An 18,806-nucleotide genomic window follows, 5' to 3' on the forward strand; every position below is an offset into this window, starting at 1 on the left:
ATACTTGCTTATATCTGAACATATTGGTTTATCTTACATAGAGTTTAATTGATGCAAACTTGAACTTCAGTATGTTAGAATTTCAGAGAAAACACCATCCCTGTGATTTAGATTGCTGTATTTTTCCTTGAACAAAGCAAAAGAGGAGCAAGGCAAATTACACCTCAGCTTCTGTTTATTTTGTCCATATTCACCAACCATTACAAAAATAGTGTTTAACCTCTTGTAGTATTACCTCTTGTGTCCTTTACTGTCCAACTGCAAAATTTCTTTCTGAGCCAACATCTGCATCCTTGGACAGATCAACTAGTGTGTAAAGTCCGTGTTAGCTGATCAAGCATGGCTTTGTTTGCACTTACTCACTGCGCATCCAGCACTGCGTAAGTGGTTTTGCATATTAACTAAGTGCACAGTAACCTTCCTTTACCTCCTCAGAGCTCCACCCCCTCCCACCCAGCCCTCCTCGGGAAATCAGCACTGTTACTCGCCTCGGAGGAAGCTGCCAAGAGGTTGCCATGGCAACTGTTCTGCTTTCAGCAGCTACTTTTCTGGTTTAAAGGGTGGCGGGGGGGGGGGTGGGGGTGGGAGTGGTGGGTGGGGGGGACAAAAGAAAAAAACCTGAGGAACACTAGGCGGCTTTCTGATCGGAGTTCAGATAAAGAGGGTCACGGTCATTTTCGGGCACTGCCTAAAATAATCCAACGGTTAGAGAGCTCCAGCAAAAGAAGCAAACTGACAAACTAAAAAAGGTATGTACAGTGAAAGGGCAATAATTAAATTATTTTGGTAGTGTTCTGAAGCTGAAGCATTTCAAATTGGTATCAGTCCCTCTCATCTAGGATGCTAGTTTACGAGTCTCTTCATTTTTGTCCAGAGCAAACAAAGATGATGAGTTTTATGAGATTATAAACGGCAAGGGGGAAAAACAGCACCAGAATGGGAATCTAACATCTGAAAGTCATTTTCTAAAACTTCATTCAGCACAGGAACAATGCAGCATTCAGGCATAATGAGCTGAAAGTGCCCGGTGCTCCAGGTCAAGTCGGCAACCTCTGAGCTCCTCTCCAGGAGCCGTTTGCCAAGGTAGGCCACGGAACAGTCTCATTTCAAAGGAAGGGCTGGGCTTAGGCAGGGAAAATTGCAACAAGTCAAAATATGGAAAGCTGGGCACGCCAGACTGGTGGGTTTCGGCGACATACAGAGAGCTGTGCTAAAAACTGCGCCAGACACCTGGTTCCTGGGATTTCGGCAGCTATCCGTGAAAGAGCTGAGCAGTTGGGTGATTCCTGGCAGAAAGCTGGCAGGGTTTGGGCAGGGCCAGGTCGTGCGTGTGGCATTGATGCGGGCAGCCTAGGCCTCGTCCTCCCTGCTTCGGTTTTGCTCATCACCCCAGCACACACCGGCTCCCCACCGGCCAGAGAGCTTGCCAGAGTTCCTCCTCTTCCTTTCACCTCCTCCTGCACTATTTTATTCGGGGGTGATGAAAACCTAGTGCCCTTAACCTTCCTCCCACAGCCACTGTTTTCTGAATCTGTATCGTTTTGCTCGGAACCCAGTAACAGCTACAACACCTGGATAAATTTAAAGGAACTGTAAGATGGAGAGGCAAAACAAGTCAAAAGAGACCAAATGGGAAAGTAACATGGAGTGTCATTCTGGTGACAATGTCCTTAACGTTTGATGACAAGATTATTGATATTCTTAGTGAAGTAGCACTAAGATCTCAGAGGTGAACAGCTCTTAAGGACACATAGTAGAGGTGCAGCAAGGAGTCCTGAGTTTGGAGCAAAGATAGCTAGCTCTTTGCATGGAATGACTTGTTTCTGACTGCAAATATAGCCATTTCTGCCTAACCCCATGATAAGGTCTGAATGTTTGTGTCCCCTCCAAATTCATACGTTGAAATCCTAACCCCCAGAGATGATGGTATGAGGAGGTGGGGTCTTTGGAAGGGAATTAAGTCATGAGGGGGGAGCCCTGATAATTAGGATTTGTGCCCTTATAAAAGAGACCTTGCTGAGCACCCTAGCTCCTTCCTCCATGTGAGACTACAAGGAGAAATCTGCACCTGAAGAGGACGCTCACCTCACCCTGGTCTCAGACATCTAGTGCAAAATAAATTTCTGTTGTTTATAAGCCACCCAGTCTGTGGCATTTTGTTATAGGAGCCCAAACAGACTAAGACACCCCATATTGTGGCAGAGATAATAGACTTATTGTCAATTTTCTGTAGACTTTTGCCACTTTTTTTTTTTTTTTTTTTGGTCTTTGACAAGGAGAGGCATATTGAGGTAGGAAGGAGGAGGTGAAGAGGGAAGGGAATAAAATATAAATAGTGGAAATGAGAAATGGACTAAAACCAATTTCTTTAAAGCTGGATTCAAAAGTTTTACATGGTTTATATCCTGAATGATCTTTGCAGATGACAAGAGCGAGTGAGACTGAAATTTGAAGACATAAAATCACATAAGGCCAAAGACCAAAGCACTTTATTTAAGCAAAGTTGTGCAAAGTACCAGGAGCCAACCTAGAGAGGGAATAGATACATGAACGGCCCCCTCCATTGGAGCTCTCCTAAGTTAAAGCCAAGGACTAAGAGTTAAAAATGAGTGGGCTCTCCTGTGTATCGTTGATGTAGCTGGAGGCCCTATATTATATAACAGTAACAGGATAGAGAATGACAGTTCCTCACAGACTACAGTAAATGTGATTAAATTATCTCATCAGCTTCAGACTCCTGAGTATTTGTACAATGCCAGAAAACCATCCGTTAATCTGACCTGTCTGCTAGACCCCTAGATGGCACAGGGAAGAGGTGTTAGTGTTCAAAGAAATTCCTCCCTCCAATGGCTGATTGGAGGGATACCGAGTCTGATCTATACAGCAATTGAATCCAAGAATGAGGCATGGAGAAATAATAAGGGGGTGGTGGTCAGGGGTTGGGGTGGGGTGGGTGGGAATAAAAGCAAAGAGAAAATTCGGAAATTTGTTTTAACTCTGCAACAGCTTCTATTCCATTCCTTTTCACTGACCTGATCTAATTCAAGCAGCTATTATCCCTGTGAAACACCGCCACAGCTGAATTTATTTTTATTTTGCCTGCTCAAAGGCAATGTAAAGCGAATTTGAGCACATCACCTTCAGGGAAAAGACTGCAGTGTATTACTCACCACCTTCCTCCTCCCCTCTGCATGAAAAGGTTAATTTGAATAAGCTGCTGCTTCCACAAATAGAACAGTAACCAGTACAAAGTGGAACCGCCAATGAGAAGGCTTTTCAGTGATGTCATACTTATACCTGCTCCTTATTATTTGCTGAGTTGTGACAATGTGTTCCTTGAATCTCACGTTTTATTGGTCAAGAGCCCTGTCATTCTGAGGGCTTCTGGAGAGTTTTAGACACTGCAGTTTCTTTACAAGCCCAGAATTTTTTCAGCTCCTGCAGTTCAACAAATTGCTGGAGAATATATTAATCCAACAAATTGTTGGAGAGGATTTTAAACACTGTTATCCTGAAAACAAGTTAAAAAAAAAAAAAAAAGCCTGTGATAGTTTAGAGCTGACTTACATGCCCTCCGATAATAGGTCCATTTGCAGTATAAAAGCAGCATAAGAAAAGTCTGATTTTTGTTTTAAAAAAAACCCACCTGAACAGAACTTTCATTAAAGTGTTCATACAATGATTATGCTAAGCTAAATATTGTCATCCAAGGCTTAATGGAAAACAAAATTATTCCATTTATTCGACAACTTATTGCCCCATTGAGCAGAACTTTCTTAAAAAGAACTAGCTCTAAAATGTACTAGTTTGTAGGACAGAAGGCATTAGAGGAAAGAAAAGTTATCCGGTTTATTTTTGTCCTAAATAGATTTTACTTTTTAAATTAGGTTTTCACGTCATTAAAATGTATGCTTCAGATTTCTCAAATTCCAGCATTTTTCTGAGGAAACTCCTGCAAACAGATTTGAAAACGATACTACCTTGTAGTGAGGATGACAGATAAATCAGTTGTGCATGAGTTCGGAATTATTCAGCCCACTGAAGAACCGTAAGAAACAGTCTGGTCAGCAGGAGATACTAGTGTGGTTGGGGGCCAGAAACAAGTGTTGGTGTTCTAACCTAAGGTGGCAAGTGGGCAAAGTCAGGTCCTCCAAGACTTAGAGGACAGAATCTAGCCATCCATGGTCAGTTGGTGAAGCAGAATGTATAGTTGGAAAGAAACAGCCAGATTTTAACGGGCAGTAAGAGACTAGAAAGAGTTCTTAGGTGGAAGGATGGGATGAGAAAGGATAGGTGTGTACAGAACCTTGGTCATATTAATTAATCTCTCCAAATTTCAGTCTTCTTGAGGGATAATGATGATAGCCATATACAGGATTATTGTGAGGATCAGACTGAGAAATGTATATTTTTTATTAGTGAAGTGCCTGTCTCAGTAAATGAAAGATTTGTTTGTTTGATGTTGTGACCTTATTGTGACCCTCGAGGTCCTTCGAGGACCTGCATGGTCTGGCATCAGGCTGACCATTTCCTTTTACTCTTCCTCATTCTCACTCTGCCCCAGTTGTGTTGACCTTCTTGACATGTCCCAAACATTCCTAATGGGCTTCGCCCAAAAGGCTTTGCCTTTGCAGGTCCTCTTGCCTGCAACTGTTCTCCCAGGTCTAACCTCTTGACCCAGATCTCAGCTTAGAGATCACCTCCCAGTAGAAATCTGACTTAACAGCATCCCTATGGCTCTTTCCCAGTACATCATGCTATGTTTTTTTATTGCCACTTATCACTACTAGATGTTACTTTATGGTTGTATTTTTTATTTGTTCATTATCTATTTTGCTCACTTGAATGTCAGGTTCATGTGAGCAGTGGCTTTGTTCCCCTATGTGCCCCAAAGCCTAGTACAGTGCTTGGGCATAGCAGGCTCTCAAAACTCTTTGTTAATGAATAATGATGGTGATGAAAACAGCAATGGGAACCATAAGCTCTTCAGGACACTGCCATCACAGGAATGTGGGTGTTCTGACCAGAGAGGGGATCTGAACACCACTGCCTCATAACACAGTTTAAGATGTATACATTTTCCTACTGAGCCAAGAAAAAGTATCTCAATTTCCCCATGACATCTAAAGGATCAAGTTATAAGACAATGAGAATATATAGCCCTGGTATTCTTTATGCAAAGGATGTCAGTGCTCATTAGGGTAGATGAAATGGCGGGGGGGCTAGTCTGGTACAAATCAGTGGGCCAGTGGTCTAGAAGAGATCTGAGGGCAAACCTCAGGTGAAGAGTTTAGTTGGTATAGCCTTTCTGAGGTCTATCATTGTTTTTCCCCTACAGACTCCTACAAACCTACTTGTGTTGGCTCTGATTCTCATGAATTGTTGGGTACAATCTTGGGACTTTGGATCAATAGCAATTAGAGAGCAGAATAGTAAAATTCAGGACAGTGTTCAAGACATTACATACCTACACACACATTAGTACACATATGTATTGAATGAACCAATTGAATGTTCAGAAAATATTTTAAGATCTTTCTGTTCTGTCCCCTTCTCAGGCAATCATGATGATAAAGTAGACTTTCTTCTGGATTTCTATTTTCCTGGTAACTGAAGGACATTATGAGACAGCATAGAGCTTATGTAAGCATTAGCCCTGCTGACATTCCAAATAAGCAGATCAAATGCTACCTAATCATTCGGTTACAGCTTGGATTTGGCAGTCTTTTATAAAGTACTGAATTTGAAGGAGCATCTGCCTTTTACATCTTGGCTATGTCAGCACCTGTCGCTGCTTCTTCTAGAAACTTCTTACCATAATAAAAGTAATATGAAATAAAATCATTGCTAACCAGAATGCTTTTGAGAGATTATAGATTGTAAAAATTATAGATTATAGAAAATTGCCTATCCTCTCTGACACCTTCCTCCTCTATTACCCTCAATTTTAGTTTTCCTACGTTAGTTTTTCTTTGACCTAGAGATTCATTAAAATGCAGATTGTTTTAAAATGTCCTGAGTAGGGCATGAAATTTGTCATTTCCTGGGTACATCTACGTGCTGGTCGTGGACCATACTCTGAGTAGCACAGGTTTAGATGACACAATGCCACGTGTTTGGTTCTGCTCTTCCAAATTAACATAAATATTTTAATGAATTTTAATGAAGCCCACATTTCTCCCTCACATACATTCTATCATGTCTGGGCTCAGAGATTTTATTCTGAGGTATATTCACATCCAATTGGTACCCAAGCCTCTCTGAGTCTCTCTAAGAACTGTTTCTCTCTCCACCTGCACATGGGCTGGCTCTCTGTGTCCTTCTTCATTTCTCTCCCTCCAAGCTGTGATAACTTCGAATTTATCTCCCAATCCTCAGACTTATCTCCGTCCAGCCCATCATTTTATATTCTGTCACCATACTTTCTTTTCAAAATTTTTTTTTGATGAGATTACTTCCTTGATTGAAGACCCCTGCTGGTTCCCCTTGCTTAAAATAGAGGTTGGCATTGGCCCCTGTCATCTGACAAACCTGGGCTGGAAGCCAAGTTCTTTCACTTTCTTTTTATGTAACTTTGGGCAACTTATTTAACTTCTGAGAGCCACTCTTTCCTCACCTGCACAACAGAGATAATACTACATGTCTCAGAGTGTTTTCATTTGATTTAGATGCCAAGGTGTAGATAAAGCATCTGGTAAGATGTCAACCATAGTAGATGTGTAATAACTTAATTACTTTTTTCTCCCCTTTCTTTCCAGCCTGACCAATTTTGGCTTCTCCAACATCTTATACAGATACTCTTGAACTCTGTTTTTCTTGTCTTTCCTCCCTAAACTACATATGGACATCTAGCCCCACTGGACATCTCATTTCCTAATATATCTGCTGAAAGACCCTTCCGTTCTCCTCCACCAGGCAAATTCCCTTGGTCTTTCAGGGCACAAATCCTCTGCTTTCTTCCCTAAAAAGACCAAGCCACACTCGGGCAGAATTTGTTACTCCCTTCTTGTCTTCCCACACCACTGTGATCACGCCTCTCTCATAGTATACTTGCTGTGATGTGTGGCTATCATTTGTACCACAGCTCAGGACTTTGTCTTATTTCCTGAACTTTAGTGACCAGAGCATTTGTTGAATAAAGGAATAAAATCCATGGGATATGTAGCTTAAAAAATGGATGTTTGAATATTATTTTCTAGAAACTATATATAAAGAAAAATAATTCGGAAAGTTTTCCTAGACCGAAATAACAGCTTAGAGTAATAATCCCCATTTTGGGATACATTTTACTATTTTCGAGGCTCTGTTCTAAATGCTTTACATACACTATCTCATCCGATTCCCTTAACTATCTTTTGTTGTAGGTGCCAAATCACCCATTTCATGGATGGAGAAAATGACATTCAGAAAAGTTAAATAGCCTCCCATGGTTACACAGCTTATGATTGTTAGAGTCAGGATTGGTGAACCTATGTCTTTCTGACTCCAAAGTTCATCTTCTATACAGTATTATCTCACGCAATTCACTGCCATTGCCTGATTTCAATTTCTTGAATATAGATTAAAAGCACGGCGAGAGGTCTTTACTAGGGAAGAATCCGTGAAGCAGATAAAGGCACTCTCTGTGAGACTCACATATTAAAGTGGTTTGGAGATAGTAGTTATTAGGTAGATAAAAAATATCTCAGAACTGTAAAATTCTGAAATCTGGACACCATGTAAATCCTTTCCTTTTTACTTATTATTTGTTTGGGAGAAGATACTAAGTAGTGTTGTTCCTGAGGGAAGACTATCTTAATGATGCTTTTCTCACTTTTAGAGATACTTTTCATTTTCAGCACACGGTAGTTTCATGCGCAGTCCTTACACAGATAATTTCCTTAACTAAGTCATGTAGGAGTGTTCATTCCTGTAGTCTCAAAGAAATCAAGCTAAAACTAAGGCAAATCATGAAAACTACTCTGTGTTATCTGGTCCTGGGAACTGCTATTTGTAACAGACCCTCCAGGTATTTTCAGTGGGGGAAATCTTGTCTACAAGAGCCTACTTACAAGGAATCATCATAAAGCTAATTGCATCTGCAATTAATGATAAATTTCTAACTTGATGAGCAATTGTGATTCCCAATATGTTTGAAGCCTCTTGGCAAAGCAACTACAAACTGTTAGAGAAGTTCTCAGTGGGGACTCTTGTATTACACGGTGAAACTTTATCTATCATCTATCATCTATCTATCTATCTATCTATCTATCTATCTATCTATCATCTATCAATCTATCATCTATCAACTATCATCTGTTTTACTGACCTCTTGGAAACCCTCTCAAAGCTAGAGTCTGTAGAATCAATATGGTTTCCGAGTCTGCTGAATGTATCTAGACCTGGTATACACCAGAATATTTGGAAACAAGAAAATGATACCTAGGAATATCCTAATACTGAAACAGGATTTCTCAAAGTGTATTCTCTGGAACATTAGTTCCATGGGCTATTCAGAGATGTCAGGTGAGAAAATAAAGTGTTCTAAGGCCAAATTAACAAAGAAACACCGAATCTAAAAAAAAAAAAAAAAAGTCAACAGGTTTCTTTGCTACTGGACTTCTCAGAATCTTTAATATGTCAATGTGTATTCTAATTTTCCTGGGATAATGTAGTTTCCGTCTTTTCAATTTGTTTTGTTCAGGTCAGGGAGTATCTCAAAACTAGTGTTCTGCAGAATAAACCCTGTGGAGCTGTGGGTAAGAGATTTTTCCCCCTAGGCCTTTGACATATTTTGTCTGGCTATAGGTTAACATCCTACTCAATGATGTGGCACCATTGGAGCAACTCTATGAAGACATGATGTCTAGAGAGTAATAAAAAAAGAGTCCTACAATTGGGTATTTACTGAAAGAAAATGAAAACACTAATTCAAAAAGATATATGCACCCCTATGTTTATTGCTGTATTATTTACAATAGCCTAGACATGGAAGCAACCTAAGTGTCCATCAATAGATGAATGGATAAGGAAAATGTTGTATGTACACACACACACACACACACACACACACACACACACACACACACACACACACAGGAATATTATACAGCCATTAAAAGGATGAAATTGTGCCATTTAAGACAACATGGATGGACCTAGACGGTATTATGCTAAGTGAAATAAGTCAGAGTGAGAAAGACCAGTACCACATTATTCCACTCATGGGTGGAATCTAAAAAAATAAAACAAAACTACAATCGAATAAACAAATAAAAAGCAGAATCAGACCTATAAATACAGAGAACAAACTGATAGTTGCCAAAGGAGGGGGTTGGGCAAAATGGGTAAAGGGGGAGTGGGAGTTACAGGCTTCCAGTTATGGAATGAATAAACCATGAGAGTAAAAGGCACAGCATAGGAAATACAGTCGATGATATTGTAATAGCGCTGTGTGGTGACAGATGGTAGCTACACTTGTGGTGACAATAGCATAATGTATAAACTTGTTAAATCACTAAGTTGTACACATGAAGCTAATGTAGCATTGTGTGCCAACTGTACTCAGATTAAGCAAAATTAAAGAGAGGAGTCCTATATAAACATACAAAGAAGCAAAGATATGTTAAACTTTGGTAACACCCATGATATAGAGCAATTTCTATAATTATAAAGATGGAAAAATTTAAGAATCAAAGGAATCCTCTATAGTATCATAAACACATTTTAAGCCAAGTGGATTCATTTGGAGAAGACTGAAATTTCATATTTTCCCCACAGTATTGCTAAGAACACTGTTCAATTTCAACTAATGTCAAATTATCACAGGTAATAGTGCATTGACAGAAATGGGACAATTTAGATTCTATGTAATCAAACACTGGTATTTCAGAAGTCAGGTTATCAAGGTCTCTAGGTCACTTTCTCTTTCCATTCTGAATCTTACCATCTGGAAATCATGACCTAAAAGTGCCTTGCAGTGTGGGCAAAAGTAACAAAATTAAGTATATTCTACTATTGTAGTAGCAGAGTCGCTGTACAAGATTCTAAACCCAAAGTTAACACAGAGCCCTAGTTTCATTATAATATTCACAAACGTTCCTCTCTCACTATAGACCCTGAGCGTTGACTGTCAAAGTACTTTTCCAGTTTTACTTTTCTAGGGAATTTTCCTGAAAAACACTGGGAATAATAAAGTGTGTGACCAAGAGAAGATAAGGATATGAGCTTTGGATATAGATGTAGACTACACGTAGGTGTAGACTGAGTTCATCTACTCTTTCCATTTTTGGTGCGGGAAACTTATCTTCATTAAAGATGCCCTTCTGAAAATTAACAATTCAGTTCCTCCATTGCATTAGTCAGGTTTCAAACACTCAATAGCCACATGTGCTAGTGGTTACTGTATTGAACAGTTCAGCTCTAAGACATTGCCATCATTGCAGAAAGTTCTATTGGATGGCAATGCTTATGTTCAGATCTCGGATCCATATGGGAGTTAGGAATAGGGAAAAAGAAGAGAAGCTAACATGGCAGGATTTTACCAGCAAGTGGTAGTTTGTGAAATTGTAGAAGATGGAAAATATAATGTCCTATCTTTTAAAGTTTAGAGCTCTATAAAAAAAAGAGTTTTGGGCACCTGGGTGGCTCAGTTGGTTAAGCGACTGCCTTCGGCTCGGGTCATGATCCTGGAGTCCCTGGATCGAGTCCCACATCGGGCTCCCTGCTCAGCGGGGAGTCTGCTTCTCCCTCTGACCCTCCCCCCTCTCATGTGCTCTCTCTCTCAAATAAATAAATAAAATCTTTAAAAAAAAAAGAGTTTTATGCACAAGAGTAAAAAACCATAAAAAATGTAGAAACACAGGAAAAAAACAGGTTAACCCTTAACTCTGTATTTAAACATACTTCTGCTTCAAAACCTATTATTGTTAAGGAAGGGAACAAGCCAGCTTCTTTCGAAGCACATCTCTTACATGACTCATCCAAATCAGGGATTCCTTTGCTCATTGTTTCATGAGAATTCACTTTCATGAGGGTCCACTCAGTCCACTGTATTTGTCCAAAGATTACAGTTGGAGTAACCTCACAGAGCAGGGTTTCCAGCAGGGAAAGAGAAGGCAATGTAATGGGTAAGGGTAAGACCATTGCAAACGGAAATTAGAAAAATTTAAAAAATTAATTGAAAGTTCATGGTTTCAAGGGCTCCAGGGAGACAGACAAGAATGAGGAAAACATTAAGAATGAAGAGAAGGTGTAGGAGAGCTTTCTGTGCTGGAGCCGAATGAAACACAGATTGAAACCAATTAAGGAAATTATTATGTAAGGGGTCACCGGAAAAACCAGTGAGCACTACTATTTTAGTTAATTTTTAAGCAAGGGCAGAAGAGAGAAGGCAGTATATAGGATCATATTTGAAAGAGGGTCACTGATATTAATGTATACTTTTCAATATGAAAAAAACTTTGGGTTTATATTTTAATGTTAAATATGTCTAATTACAACTTCAGTGATGTAAGATTCAGGAACAAAGAGAAGTGTAATTTTTCTATGAAGACACAAATAAAGAGGTCTTAGAGATACGGAATTATGTTATGATTTAAGAATCAGACATTCATTAATTCTTCATTCATTTATTCAACACATATTCACTGAGCCCCTTCTTTGTGATGGGTATTGTTGTAGACACAGGGGGACAAAGCCAAGCCCATGCCCTAATGGAGCTTTCCTTCCACTGGGGGAAGGCAGACAATAAACAAGTCAACAAAATACAGAGAATGTCAGATGTTTATATGTGCTCTGGAAAAAGTAAAGAGGGCTACAGGGGATCAACGATATTGGAAGTAGCGAGTAATGATGAGTGATAGAGGAGGCTGCTATTTTATATACTGTGGTCAGGGAAGGCCTCCCTGAAACCGTGGCCTTTGAGCAGAGATCTGGAGGAAACACATGAGCTAGCACATGTCCATCTAGAGGGACATTGTTCCAGGCACAGGAATTTGTTTCTGCGAAGGTTCTGAAGTTGACATATGTTTGGACTGTCTAATAAACAGTAAGGAGTTCAGTGTGGCTGAAACTGAGCAAGTAAGGTGAGAGGGGAGAAGTTGTGGTCAGGCAGGAAGGAGCAGAGTGCAGATCCTTGATCTCTGCAAGGGTATTGGGCTTTCTCTGAAAGAAATGGGAAGCCATCAGAAAGTTCTCAGCAGAAGGGCAATGTGATTGGGCTTGTGCTTTGCTGTCCTTGCATCCCATGCATGCCTTTCACAACACCTTTTTATTTGCTTGCCACATAAACTGGAGTGGATACATACAGTTATGTCAGTATTATGGGATTCGTTTCTACCAAATTTTGGGCAAATTTAATTAATGGTAGAATTTCCATTGCATTTTTACAATAACATAAACTTGTCTTAAGTTACACAGCAATTATCAGCAAAAGATAATTAAATTTAGGTTCCTTTACATCTCCTAATACTCCCCTCCTATTTTTTTTTTAATTAAACTCAAAGTTTTAAATGTTGTAAGATATTTTTTGAAAGAAAATTCCATAGACAGTTTTGGTGTAAAACATTCAACATGTGCATGCCATGGGAAGAATTCAAAGCAGAGTGAGTAGAACTTAGAAATTGTTATACAGTGTTCCTCTTTTCTACTTCTTAAAAAAAATTTTTTTTTTAATTTTTAAGGTTCAAGGAAGGGTCCAAGCAACCACTCCAGCCCCAAGCTTCTATTTCTGTTTCCTCAGCTCCAACAGTTCAGGGAGGTAAAAGACAAAGTAAGAAAGAAGAGAGGCTGGAAGTTCAGAAGGAGGTGCTGGGAAGTTCTCTCTTCTTTTCCCAAACTGGGAAGTATAAAGCATGCTTCCCACATGTAAAAAGTGTTTCTAATGGAAAAAAAGTGGTTATAACAAGAGGAAATCATGTTTAGTTCCATAAGAAGATCTAGCTGGGCATCTTTTCCAAGTGGAAACAATTTCAGATAATAGAATGGAGAAAATCATCCAGAAAAATATTTTAAAAATTTTCCTTCAGAATGAGAGGGCAATTTTGAAGAGGAGGGCAATGAAAATAAACCAATGGTCTCATCCTTGATAACAAAGACTTGTTTATCTAATCCAGTGCCTTGTACTTCTTAACTAGTAAATGTATCTCCATTTATTTTAGATATTATTCTCGATTGCTGGCATATGACTTTCTTTGGGTCTACGCAGTAGCCAGTATTTAATTCATAATGGCATGAACAAAAGTGGGGTTTTCAAAGATGACCTCCAGGATTTGAAGATCAAAGGAACTATGCAGAACCAGAGATGTAAAATTAATGTTTAGGGGGGAGGACAAGGATGGGCATATGGACTGGTTTCTTCATTTCTCCTTAAGATTATCTCTGGGCTAGTTTCAGACAGAAAGGCAGGCATCATCTTGCCTCTGTTTCCTGAATATGTCACTGAGAATTTTAAGGGTGTATGGTTTTAGGTGCATACTTCAGTTCAGAAGATACCCAATATATTTCTTCATATAAAATTCATCCTTGTGATTTGAAATTCATTTTTGTTTGCCATCTAATAATAATGTTGAAGAATATTAAACTGAAAAGATTTTCATAGTCCATTCAGTAAAGAAAAGCAGCTTCCAGAATTAGGTGTGGAAACTGGTTTTAGGAAGGTGAACAGTTAGGTCTGGGATTCAGGGATGGGACTGAGAAAACCAGGTAGGCTTTGAGCCTTGGTGGGCTGTCACTGTATGTGTCCATGCAGTTGCTTATACAGGACTGACATCGACAAATAGGGAACTTCCTGGGACATCCTTTGACTAAGGACAGTGCTTAAACAAATGTTTTCTTAATGAGAATACTTCCATCACATTTCGATAGGTCCAAGATTCAATATTTCATTTCCAGGTGTCTAGCTTTTTAGACAACATTTTGAAAGTCAGCTAGATCTGCTGCATTAAAAAAAAAAAAACTTTCAGATTCACATATCTTTTCTATTTTGTGGAATTCTACAGTGAGGAACAGCACATCTTGAACACTATTTCAATACAGCTCTTCACTGACCATCTTAACTACAACAGATCCCTGATTACTTTTGCAGCTAACAATGCAAACCCAGAAAAATCCCTAAATGGAAATCCTCGTCCTCCCCACCAGCAGTGCTGAGCACTGTACAATGAAGGCCACCCAAAATAAATCAGTGCCATAATTTCCATGATGACAGTCCCTAATACAGCATTTTGTTATTGTTTCTTTCAAATCACTAGAATTCTTCCCATGTGCTGTCATGTCTCTAGATAACAGCCACATGGAGATTAAACGTGAGTTTAAATGAACTTTTACATGCCTCTATATTTTCTTCTTGGATTTTATTATTTTTAGAGCCAAGTGATGAAAGGTTATTCCCTGCAAGATTTAGCCAGTTAAACGTGCAGCATAAAAACCTGAAGCCCTGCAGTCAGACACATAAAGAGCAAAGGGGAAAATGGGAAAATGTTCCATTGGGGCTGCAGCTTTTCAAAGTATGCAGGAATGATGTCATTTGTTTTTACAAAACCCAGTTTAAATTTGTTCCTGCCTTTCAAGAACTGCAGCAGAGTGCATCTGTGGAGACTTCCTGCATACCATATTTCAGGACGTGAGAGTATATGCTGCATCAAAATCCAGCCAATCGCAGGGTATGGTCTTGCCCTCCCCAGTATTCCCTTTGCCCCCCCGCCCCCTCACTTCCTTACCCCGCACCTGAAGCGAGTGTGTTCAGCCTGGGCTAGGTCCCTGCTCAGCACCCTCTAGCTGTGTTACAACCGCAGAGGCATCACTACATGCCTCGAATGGCTTAAAGGAGAACAATACCAAAATAAACACTTCCGGTTTCACACGCGCATTCATTTCATTGACAAATAATCTCCCAGGAAAGGTCTGTGTGTGGAGTCTGTTTTGGTTTTGTTTTGTTTGTTTTAAGTCTTAGCCTTTTGCTTTCGCAGCAACCCCCCCCCCCCCCCCCCCCCATGTAGTACTGGAACCACCACAAGAGGTAAGGAAACAAATCCTGGGCTCTTGGACTCTCACCGACAGATGCCAGACCTTCAAATTCAACACCAACAATTGCCTTTGAACAAAGCAAACTCCGTTGCTGTGTATATATTCACACGTGATGATAGGAAAATTAGCTGCGAAGTAGATACGGCATCTTACGAACTATATGAAAGGGATAGAGGGAGATGGTGGTATGAAGCTGCCTTACAAAAATCATGGCTCAGATACGGCGTGAAAAGAAAAGTGCTTGTTCGTGAGCGTATCGCCTTGCTTTTCCTCCATATGTACCTGGAGCATACTGACAACAGTGATCATCTGTGTGGCCTCTAGGGAGCGGCAGAACCGGGACTCTGGCTAAGGTAAACCAAAAAGATGTTTGTGGGAAGTCTACCAGGGAACTCACAGAGTGAGAGGAAGGCTGAAGAGATGACAGGGGCTGGTTTTGGGGGGTGGAGGCGGGGTCTCTGTAGCAGGACCTGCTTACTGGGCTTGCCCGTGCTCGGCTGCTCCACTAAGTGATGCCCAAGCTTCCCCTTCTCTCATCTCATCGTTCTGCCCAAGGGGCGAAGTTCCGGGAGAGAGTATCCTGTTGGCTCATTGGTCACATGCCCATCCCCTGGCCTGTGGAGGCTCTTGATTCACTGACATACAGAGACACCTCACAAAGGGAGGGGAGACACTCTCCCAGAGGAGGTGGGAGTACTGTTTCTAAAAGGGGAAATGGACACTGTTTGCTCCTCCCTATCACCAAGACCACTGCCTTGGGTCAGGGCCTCAGAATTTCGTGCCTGGATTAACCATCCTCCTTTACCTCATATTTAAATTCTTTTAATGGTTCATCATTTGTGAGTGACAAACCAGGACCTTCTGAAAATGAATAGAAGGGCTATTGATAATTATACCGAGATAAGAGGCATAAGCTGGGACCATCTTTGGCACACTGGGGTGTGTGGTCATCCTCCTTTTACCACAAACTTCTACTTCTCTGTGCTTGATGGATCAGAGTACTATTCTTTAAGACTTAACAAATCAAGGGAAACTGAAAGTTCTTTAAGGATAGAAACTTTGTTTTCTGGGTTACCAGAATCTTATTTTCTGGGTTACCAGACTTTGTGAACTTACAAATCCTCTAGACTGTCTTTTGGACAGATATAACCTTCTGATTTCAGAAAAGCTGGAATTGGATTGTAACCTTCTGACCTTACGCATACAAAGAGATCTACCCCCTGGATTGTCTTTTCCAAGTCCTGTTCTGTCCACAGGATAAATCACAAGGGTGCATTATCGGTCCCCATCCGTGCTCAGATCATGCCCTAAGGTTCTTCCTTAAGCAATATCTTCCTCGTAAAAAAAAGAATTTTAAAAATTCCTGAATTTTTCTGCATCATTGCATCACAGAGTAAGGATCAAAGAGGTTTCCTAGATCAAGCAGAACCCCAAGCGGACTCCTTCTAGGCTTCTCCAAAGGCCTGGCTGGCAGACTAATGAGCTGTGCTTTAATCCACATGGATACCCTTTCTGCTTCCAGCTGGGTGCTCTGAGAATTGGGAACCCAAGCCTAATGAGCTACCACGTGCTACCCCAAAGCTCTGTGATAAAGGCTTGGGATTTCAGCTTAGACCATGGCCCCAAAGCCAAATGCATCCTGTATCAGAAACCAGGTCATCCGAACTGTTGTTCTCATCATTCTCCACCTTATCCATACCGTTTCCTTTTCTTGGAAATGTTTACTCTTTCCATCAGTCATTCTAGAGCACCTCTCACTCATTCATTCAATTCTAGAACAGGACTTTTATCCCTTCTCATGACCGTGTTGGCTTCCTGTACAGAATTTATGGTGCAAAAAACAAATCATAGGATGCTATGGAAATAGAAGATTTTATCTAAGTCCCAAGTGTCAGTACCAAGTACTGCACCAAAGCAATGTTATGGAAAATTATGGCTAAAAAAAAAAAAAAAGGAAAGTGAGTAATGTTTATATTATGCTGACTGACACATTTTTAAAAATTTCTATAAGGTTTACTTTGTAATACCAAATGCTTTGAGAGGAAAATGAATTAACTGTGGAACAAAAGAGAAGAGGATAATTTTATGCAAGGGGTGAGCATCTATTAACCATTTAGGAAGTACGGTAGAGAGATGACCTCACTCTTTGGAAGTAAAGTAAATGCAGATGCAGTGGAAAGTGATGTGTAGTTGAGAAACTCAGTCGAGGGCAGAGCAGAGTAGCTTTTAAGTTAGAAAGTTGCAAAGTTTTTAGTAAAAGAATACATGCATCAGCACCCATCAGATACCGAGTTCTACAAAAGAAGAAAAAAATATTTCTCCTGTTAGAAAATCTATAACACTTAACATTTTCTGTTTCTCCTCATTGCTGAAGATAATTTCCCCCCAACTCTTACTTGAGATGCTCTTCTCAGAGTCTGTGTCTATATGATCAGAGGGAAAGGGAAAGATGACTAATCATCTGGATAATTCAATCAGTGTTATTGGTAACATGTTATTAAACTCCTCCCCTCCCTGCGGGCCCCTCCCCTGACTCATTCTCTTTTCCCAGTAGCATTCTTGATTTTTAAAAAAATTCTTAAATTATCTGCATAATTGTTTTCTGTAACTCATGTTGCTTGAATATACACAGCTTGACTGGTATCAATGAAAGTTCCTTAAAAATCTCCACATCTGCAGAGGGTATCATGGAGAGAAAAGAAAGAGGTACATATCCATTGGTTGTGCTGGTTACCTCGCTCAAATTTTTAAAATACTCCAAATTTAAAAATGGCGCTTACATATAAAAGCATCTGCACATCCATGTATCAGAATTAGCTTATTTATTCATATTTATTTATTTTTTCTATTTAACTTTATATAACTATCAGGCTACTAAAGGTCATCAAATCTTTAGGGTTTTTTTTTTTTCCTTTGTAAATTGTTTTTGACTTGATTAAAAATAGAAAACAGCGTGCTATCTCTCTATCTCTCTTGTAGGGTTTAACCTCTGTGGAGGCAGGATCTATATATATTCTCTATTTACAATAAACATTGAAACTTTGTTCCCTGCTTACAGTTCACTGGGGCTCACTTAATAATTTAAGTCAAGTTCAGTGTGAATCCTTAAAAAGAAATCTTTCCATCTCCCTGAAAATGTCTTTCTAGTAAAACTTGTTTGTTAAATGACTAGAACTCTCCTAACAAATAAAACATAACCCTGATTGCTGCTCTTCCCCTCTTAGGTGATGATAAATTACTGAGGAGTAAAAGCCTTCATACTAATGACAGAGGAAAACTGACTCTTAGATCCCATCATTTTGTTTACCAGCTGTCTTTACAATTCTATAATAACCCTAGCCCACATTAAAAAAAAAACTGTTCAGAGATAGTAAACTAGATGAGAACCAAATGATCTCTGCTGAAATTAGTTTAAGCAGGGGAACAGGCTGGAAAGAAAGATTTGATCCAGAAACTTACCTATATCTCAGGCATGATATCCGGTGACCACATACTCGGTGCTGAAACACAACTCAGGAGCATTACATCATCATGACAAACTTTCATTGGCTGAAGAAACCCCAAGGATAAGACAGGCTTTTAAGGTGCTCTGTGAAAACTCCTGTTGGCTTCTTATCAAGCTATTGCCAAAATATTGAAAGGCAGACTTTTCCTACACTAATACTGTCATGGCTGAACTTACAAAACATCGTTAACCATTTCTTATGCATGTTCAGCTCCACTTTAGTCAATAGTTTTATATTTAACTCTGACCTGTTGGGAGACTTTTTTTTTCTTCTTTAAAACAATTTTTAAAAAAT

General features: G+C 39.7%; 1 long non-coding RNA gene across 1 annotated transcript in view; it reads left to right on the forward strand.

Moving 5' to 3' along the window:
* The first annotated feature begins 651 nt into the window (after positions 1-651).
* Positions 652-18,806, forward strand: part of LOC145720822 (uncharacterized) — a 42,045-nt gene continuing 23,890 nt past the window's right edge. The window contains exons 1-2 of the long non-coding RNA XR_014144030.1: positions 652-749; positions 982-1,083. This is a non-coding gene — a long non-coding RNA (uncharacterized LOC145720822). The remainder of the gene's footprint in view (positions 750-981; positions 1,084-18,806) is intronic.

This window comes from Leptonychotes weddellii, chromosome 3, assembly GCF_054177405.1.
Source record: "Leptonychotes weddellii isolate Sample4059 chromosome 3, ASM5417740v2, whole genome shotgun sequence".
In the NCBI taxonomy this organism is placed as follows: domain Eukaryota; kingdom Metazoa; phylum Chordata; class Mammalia; order Carnivora; family Phocidae; genus Leptonychotes; species Leptonychotes weddellii.